Source organism: Pteropus medius, unplaced genomic scaffold (genome assembly GCF_902729225.1).
Source record: "Pteropus medius unplaced genomic scaffold, Ma_sr-lr_union100, whole genome shotgun sequence".
Classification (NCBI taxonomy): domain Eukaryota; kingdom Metazoa; phylum Chordata; class Mammalia; order Chiroptera; family Pteropodidae; genus Pteropus; species Pteropus medius.
This window is the reverse complement of record NW_024350927.1, coordinates 2,907,102-2,913,539: the sequence shown is the minus strand read 5'-3', so window position 1 is coordinate 2,913,539 and position 6,438 is coordinate 2,907,102.

The window sequence follows — 6,438 nt, the reverse complement described above, 5'->3', positions numbered from 1 at the left end:
TCATTAACTCTCAGTACCACCTTTCTTCTCTCTAAAATGGAAAGACAATTTCTGGTGGATTCTGACCCCAGCTGCCCTTCACCTCAAGGCCTTGATCACCCCACAGGTCTGGACTCACAGGACCCAGAGCAGGGTTCCTCACCCTCGGCACTGTTGACATTTAGGGGCTGGATAGTCGTCTGTCCTGGGGGCCGTCCTGTGCACTGTAGTATGTTCAGCAACATCCCCAGCCTCTACCCACTAGAGATTGTCCCCAGTTGTGACAAATAAAAATGTCTCCAGACATTGCCAAATGTCTCCAGACATTGCCGAATGTCCCCTGGGGGCAAAACGCACCCCCGACTTGGGAACCACAGCTCTAGAAGAATTTCTCTGATGAACTGTTTAACCTGGGACTCTCCTCCCAGGGCCTCAGTTTCCCCCTCTGTCAAACAAATGGCTCGGCCCAGAAGATGGGTAGCCATAGGCTTCCCCAGAGCAGAGTTTTCCCCAAATCCAGATTTCACGGTGAAATCCAGCCACGTTCCACCAGCAGGCTTGGACAAAGAGGAGAAAGGCTATTCGTACCTTGGCTGTACCGAGGCAGAGTCTTCCAGACAAGATGCTCTGAGCCTTCTTCCCGGCCGAGTTTCCTTTTGGCCGCCATGGTTGCCCAGGTGCTGGGGGACACCTTTCCCTCTCACCTCCCACTGAGGATAAGAGCATCAGCTGAATGTTAATGAACTTGGGGATGAATTCATGGTTGATACTGATCCAGTTCCTGGCACCTGAAATGACCTCGTCTCCCCTGACTGGTCTCTTAGCCCTGGCTCCATGTTTCTGAGGGACCTTGTCCTGTTTTCTCAAAAGGTAATCTTGCGATTCAACTTTGCTAAGAAAATGAAAAGCTTTGTCTCCTCCCTTTCAATCCCCACGTGTACTTCCCAAGAGTAGGAAGGACCCCTGTAGAGCCGTTGATATTTGCATTTGCACCTGAGCTGTGGAGTCCGGTCTCAGTTCAAATCCCAACTGGGTTAATACCTGGCTGGTGACCCCAAGCAGGTCATTGGTTCTTAGAGCCTCAATTTTCTCATCTGTGTAACAACTAATAAATACCCCATTCCTGTGGGGTCGTTGTTGGAATTAAGTGAATTAATATATGTAAAGCACTTAGCATAGTTCCTAACACATAGAAAATACTCAACAACTGTTTATATTATGATTGAGAAGTCAAATGGGATTATTCATATCCATTGCTTTTTAAACTGTTAAGCCCTACATACAAGAGTAAAGAATCCTAGGATGTTATCAACATTATAAACGTCACTTTGCGAGCTTTCCAGAGGAAGACTGCCAGGTGTGATCTGTCGGAATCACAGTCCATCCGCATCAGACAACGCCTACTCTGCTTCAGGGTCAGAAACAGCCTGGATGTCTAACTGGAACGATCATTCAGGAAGTGGACTCGTTGGTTCACATTGACTCAAAGCTTCACTCTGAAAAATCCACACCACAGAACTGGCTCAAGGACCACCCCCGTGAAGACCAGGTGGGCTCCAGAATGGATGATTAGAATACAATTTGATGCATGTGGCTATATACACAGATGTAGACTCTCCCCCACGGAGTGGACGTGTCTGGGACACAATCAGGCTCATCACAGAGATCGTGACCACATGGAATGGGTCCCAAGTGCAAGCCACCACGTTAAGTCCTCTGCGTGCTTTATCTCGTGAATCTTTACAACACCGTACTAACCTCTTGTCATGAATGAGGAAAAGGCTCAGAAGATTAGATCACATGGCCAGGAATCTCAAGGCAAGCAGCAGTAGAGCTGGGCTTCTACTGCCCAGGCTTCTCAGATACCTAATCACTGCAGGCACCCACGCAGCAGATGCGTCTGAACCGGCTTTAAAGTGAGGGTCTGTCCTATGCGCCTGGGGATTCCAGGCGTGAGGAAAGTGGGGAGTGATACGACAAGAGTGAGATGCCTAAAGGACAGAGTACATGACAGACTTGTCATGAGCCCAAATTCCGAACTGATGATAATGATACCACAATGGCAGCTATACCAGACACGTGCTAAATGCTTCAGGTACGTTTTCCCACCCAGTGCTTGCAACAATCCTCCAAGACAGAGTCGCCGTAGATGCACATTCTGTAGATGAGAAAGCCGAGGTCTCCAGGGGCTCGGTGACTTGCTCTAGGAAATGTTTGTAATAGTTGTGGCGCTGGGATTTGAACCCAGGCAATCTGGAGCTGTTCTGGTTCCCATGGCTACATGACAAACCGTCCCAAATTAGTGATGTAAAACACTAATAATTTTATTGTGCTCAGAAGTTTTGTGGGTCAGGAAATTGAACAGGGTTGGGGTATGTTGTTTCTGCCCTATGATGTCTGGGCCTCAACTGGGGGTGGCTGAGATCGCTGTGAATTGGGCCTGGTAGGCCCAAGAGCCCACTTCTGAGATTGCATCTTCACACATCTAAAGAAATGGGCTGGTTTGACTCAAGGGCTGGGCTCAGCCAGGACTGCTGATCAGAGCACCTGCATGAGGTCTCCCCATGTCACCTGGGCATCTTAGACTATGGCAGCCGGATTCCAAGAAAGAGCTTTCCAAGAGAACCAACTGGAAGCTGCAGACCTTTTACAACCTAACCTTAGAAGTCACATGGCATCACTTCTATACTTTACCCATCAGAGCAGTCACAAGCCAGTCCAGACTCAGGGAGATGGGACATACTGGGCTCTAGGCTAATGCTGGGGATTGACAAAACAGTAAGACAAAACCCTGCTCTCAAGTAACTCCCAGTCAAAAGTGGGGAAAACAAAATTACAGTACAGCATGCCTGTGCGCTCCCGGCCTCTGTGAGGCGCTGTGGGCAGGGAGCTCATTCTAGGCTTGTGCAGAAGCAGCACTCACAGGCCGACTGCCAGCAGTGCTATATTTTTGGAGTTACTCATGGCCAGGTTAAATTGAACGTTCCCAAGAGTAAATTCCCCTGTGATAAGCAGGGTGTTTCCGGTTGTACCAGAAAAGCCAGCAGAGTGACTGGTCAGATAGCTTCTCAGCAAACCTTCCCGACTTTGCCACAACTGATAGGTGCAGAAACAGGCGGCAGCAAATACTTTTGGCATGTGAAACACTGGCCCAGGGAGACAGAGCCTCTTCTTGAGGAAATCATTTCAGGTCCTCGAGATACAAAGACTAGAGGGCAAGAAACCAGCTTTGTGCCGCCAATGCTATGGCACTGTTTGCCACTTCTCCTTGGTTTCCATTGTTCACTTAATCCTTCATCCCACAGTGTTTATTGAGTGCTGATTACATGCTAGGCATTGTCCTAAGCCTCTGGGCATACAGCATTGAGCAAAGCAGAGCAGTCCCTGCCCTTAGGAGCTAACAACCTCGTAGTCCGTAATGATTTCAGGGCACTGCATGGTGGGTTCAGGTTCAGGCTCTGGAGTCAGATCTCCTGGGTTTGAGTTCCTGCCCAACTACGTGTGAGCCAGAAGACCTCACAGAAGTCATTTAACCTCTTTCTTGTTCCCTCCGAACTTGTTTCTTCAACATTATACTGGAGATAATAATGGCATCTTCCCTGTATCGTTGTTTAAATGAGCTTTGGTTTTGCAAGTGTAACTGCTTCTGGTGGTGGTGGTGTCAGCTTCCTCCCCTCCCCTAGACTTATTATAAGCTCCTCCATGACAAGGGCTCTTATCTGCTCCTCCTGCATGTCTCTCGGGATCTGCTTTGAGCTGTTCTTGGTGCGGGTGCTTTATAAATACCTGTCGAGTCATTAGGGCTGAACCTCAAATTTTACTGTGACTCCGAAGGCCATTTTGAACAGTATAGAGCATATTTAGCAAAACGTCAAATTCTTCTAGGGAGGCAAAAAAAAAAAAGCTCATTTGAAATCTCCGAAGGGTGGCTTGTTGAGACAGTTCTGAATTTGAATTAAAACACCTCTTCCATGTTTTCGCTTCTCATCTGCGCCAAGTTGTTTAATCTCTTGAAGCCTTGGTTTTCTCGTCTGTGATAAGAGGACTGGCCTGTTTGGGGACTGTCAGGATGTGAAGTGGTGCCCGGGAAGCGCCTTGCTCCAGGTTGGACACACAATTTTGGAAAACTAGGGCTTTTATTATAGACCTAATACTTCCACCAGTCCAGAGCTGCAGATACAGGAATAAACGAGTTGGCGCAAAGCGAAGCATCGACTCTGAAGGGTCAGGGGGTTGATAAAGCAGCAGTTAGAGTTCAGCTCCTCGGAGCGCCATCCATCGAAACCGTGCTCTTCCAAAGACCTGCCTTCATCTCCCTACATCCGAGAGGGCAAGTCAGAATGATCGCCAGAATACAAGCAGTTATAGAATATTTTAAAAAATTAGTTGGCATTCACCGTGCACCGACCAACTTCCAGAGGCTGCTGTAAGAAGTTTAGGTGGATGATTTCATTCGTCTCAGAGCAACCCTGTGAGCTAGGTATTGCTATCGCCCTTCTACAGATGAGGAAACTGAGGCACGGACAGTGAAGAGATTTGTCAAAGGTCATTCAGGGACTAAGCGGGGAGCTGGAATTCAAACCCAGACATCTCGCTCCAAAGCTCCTCCCTCGCCATCGTTGGTAATTCCAGCAGTGGTCGGTAAACTGTTCTGTCAAGGGACATAGGTCTCCTCGTGACTGATAGAAGTGATGTCCCCTCCCCTTGGAAAATGAGCACAGGACATGGCTGTGCTTGGAGCATCATCCCCAAAGCTGAGCCCTTTCCAAAGGTGAGACTTTGAGACAGAGCAAAAAGGGGAGGAGGAGTGGGCACCTTCACCTGTCCTCCCATCTTTTACTCCCAGGGTAGACTCTGGCATAACTAAGAATCTACAGGCACACGAGACTGGATGCAAGTTCAAGGGATTCAGCGCCCCCCCAACCCCACAAGTTTGCTCACCCCCTCACATGCACACAGACAAGCATTCCAGTTAAGAATCAGAAAACTATTTCCTAATAGAGACAGTTAGGGGTCCTGCTTTAACTAGGAACTATAGTTCTGAAATTAGCATACCACTTATTGACATACAGCCTACTTGGTAATTACTCGCTTTCTTTACGTCATTAGTAAACATCCCCTGTCCTTACCGTTCATAATAACGAAGCCCTTTTTTACCCCTTAGGTCCCCCAGCCTCAATCTGTTGTTTTCTGCAGAAGAGGTCAGCAGGCATTTTACACCTGAATATCTCTTCTTGCGTGCCCACACAAACCCTGGGAGGGAGATGTGATTCTTCCTCATTTCAGAGATGAAGACACTGAGCCTGAAAAAGATGGTTTGACTTGCCCAGGGTTTCACAGCCTGTAACTAACAAAACCCAAGGCGCATCCAATACCAACATATGTCTTTCTACTGTGCCACTGAGTTAAAGAATAAAATTAGCATTCAATACTATGTGTGTAACAGAAGTGTGGGCTGTATGGCTTTGCTTAGAATATATATACTGTCGAGTTCTCCAAATTGGGGATGTTTGTCGCTAGAGTCATAGAAGCCCAGAGCAGAGTGCAGTTTTGAAGGTCATTTAGAGGATGCTTCTCAACTTGACGTGCATTACAATCACGCGAGGCTCTTGTTAAAATGCAAAATCTGATTTGCCAGCTCTGAAGTGGGGCCGAGATTCTGACTTTCTAGCAAGTTCCAGGTGAGGACAGTGCTGCTGGTCGAGAGACCATACTGTGTTCAGCCAGAGGCTAGATCACCCTCTTGCTTTTCCCTAAACAGTTTTTCACAAGTGAACAGGAAGTGTTGTTTTCTGAGCTGCAGGAGAATGTGTTTCTCAGGGAGAGTGACAGCGGTGGAAGAAGTCTGACCATGGGGCAAGGCCGAGTGGCCCCTCGCCACCAGCTGAGACCTAGCACCATTTAACAGGCAGCGTAGAGCTGTGCTCACTGAGGGCGTCAGCCAGGCAGAGGAGGGCAAGACCATCCATGGGAAAATGCCCGGGAGGGAGCTATTATCTATTAGCATCCAGTCTCCTCTGAAAACATTTTAACAAGAAATCAAGAATCAACAAAAATAGCATTACTTCCAAGTTCTCCTTCATTAACCCGAAATGAGGAGATAATTGCCACTTTCTTGCTTGTGTTAACCCAGGAGTCCAGCCTGGGGAGGGGGGCCTTCTCCTAGCCGCCCATTGCCCACTCCTCCCAGCCACTCTGGCTTCCTTCCAGGATCTCCAAAGTTCCAGCTCCTTCTGCCCCGACCTCTACACCTGCTGAGCTCATCACCGAGAATGCCCTTCCCCCCTCACTCCATCTGGTTGACTCCTACCATCATTCGGGGTCCCCCTTAAATATCGCCACTTCCCCAGAGAAGTATTTTCCGATTCCTGTAATCTCAGTCAGGTCCCCCTTTCACAGCATTCATCCAGAAGGGAACCGCATATTTACGCACATGATTATTCATTTAATGCCCGTCTT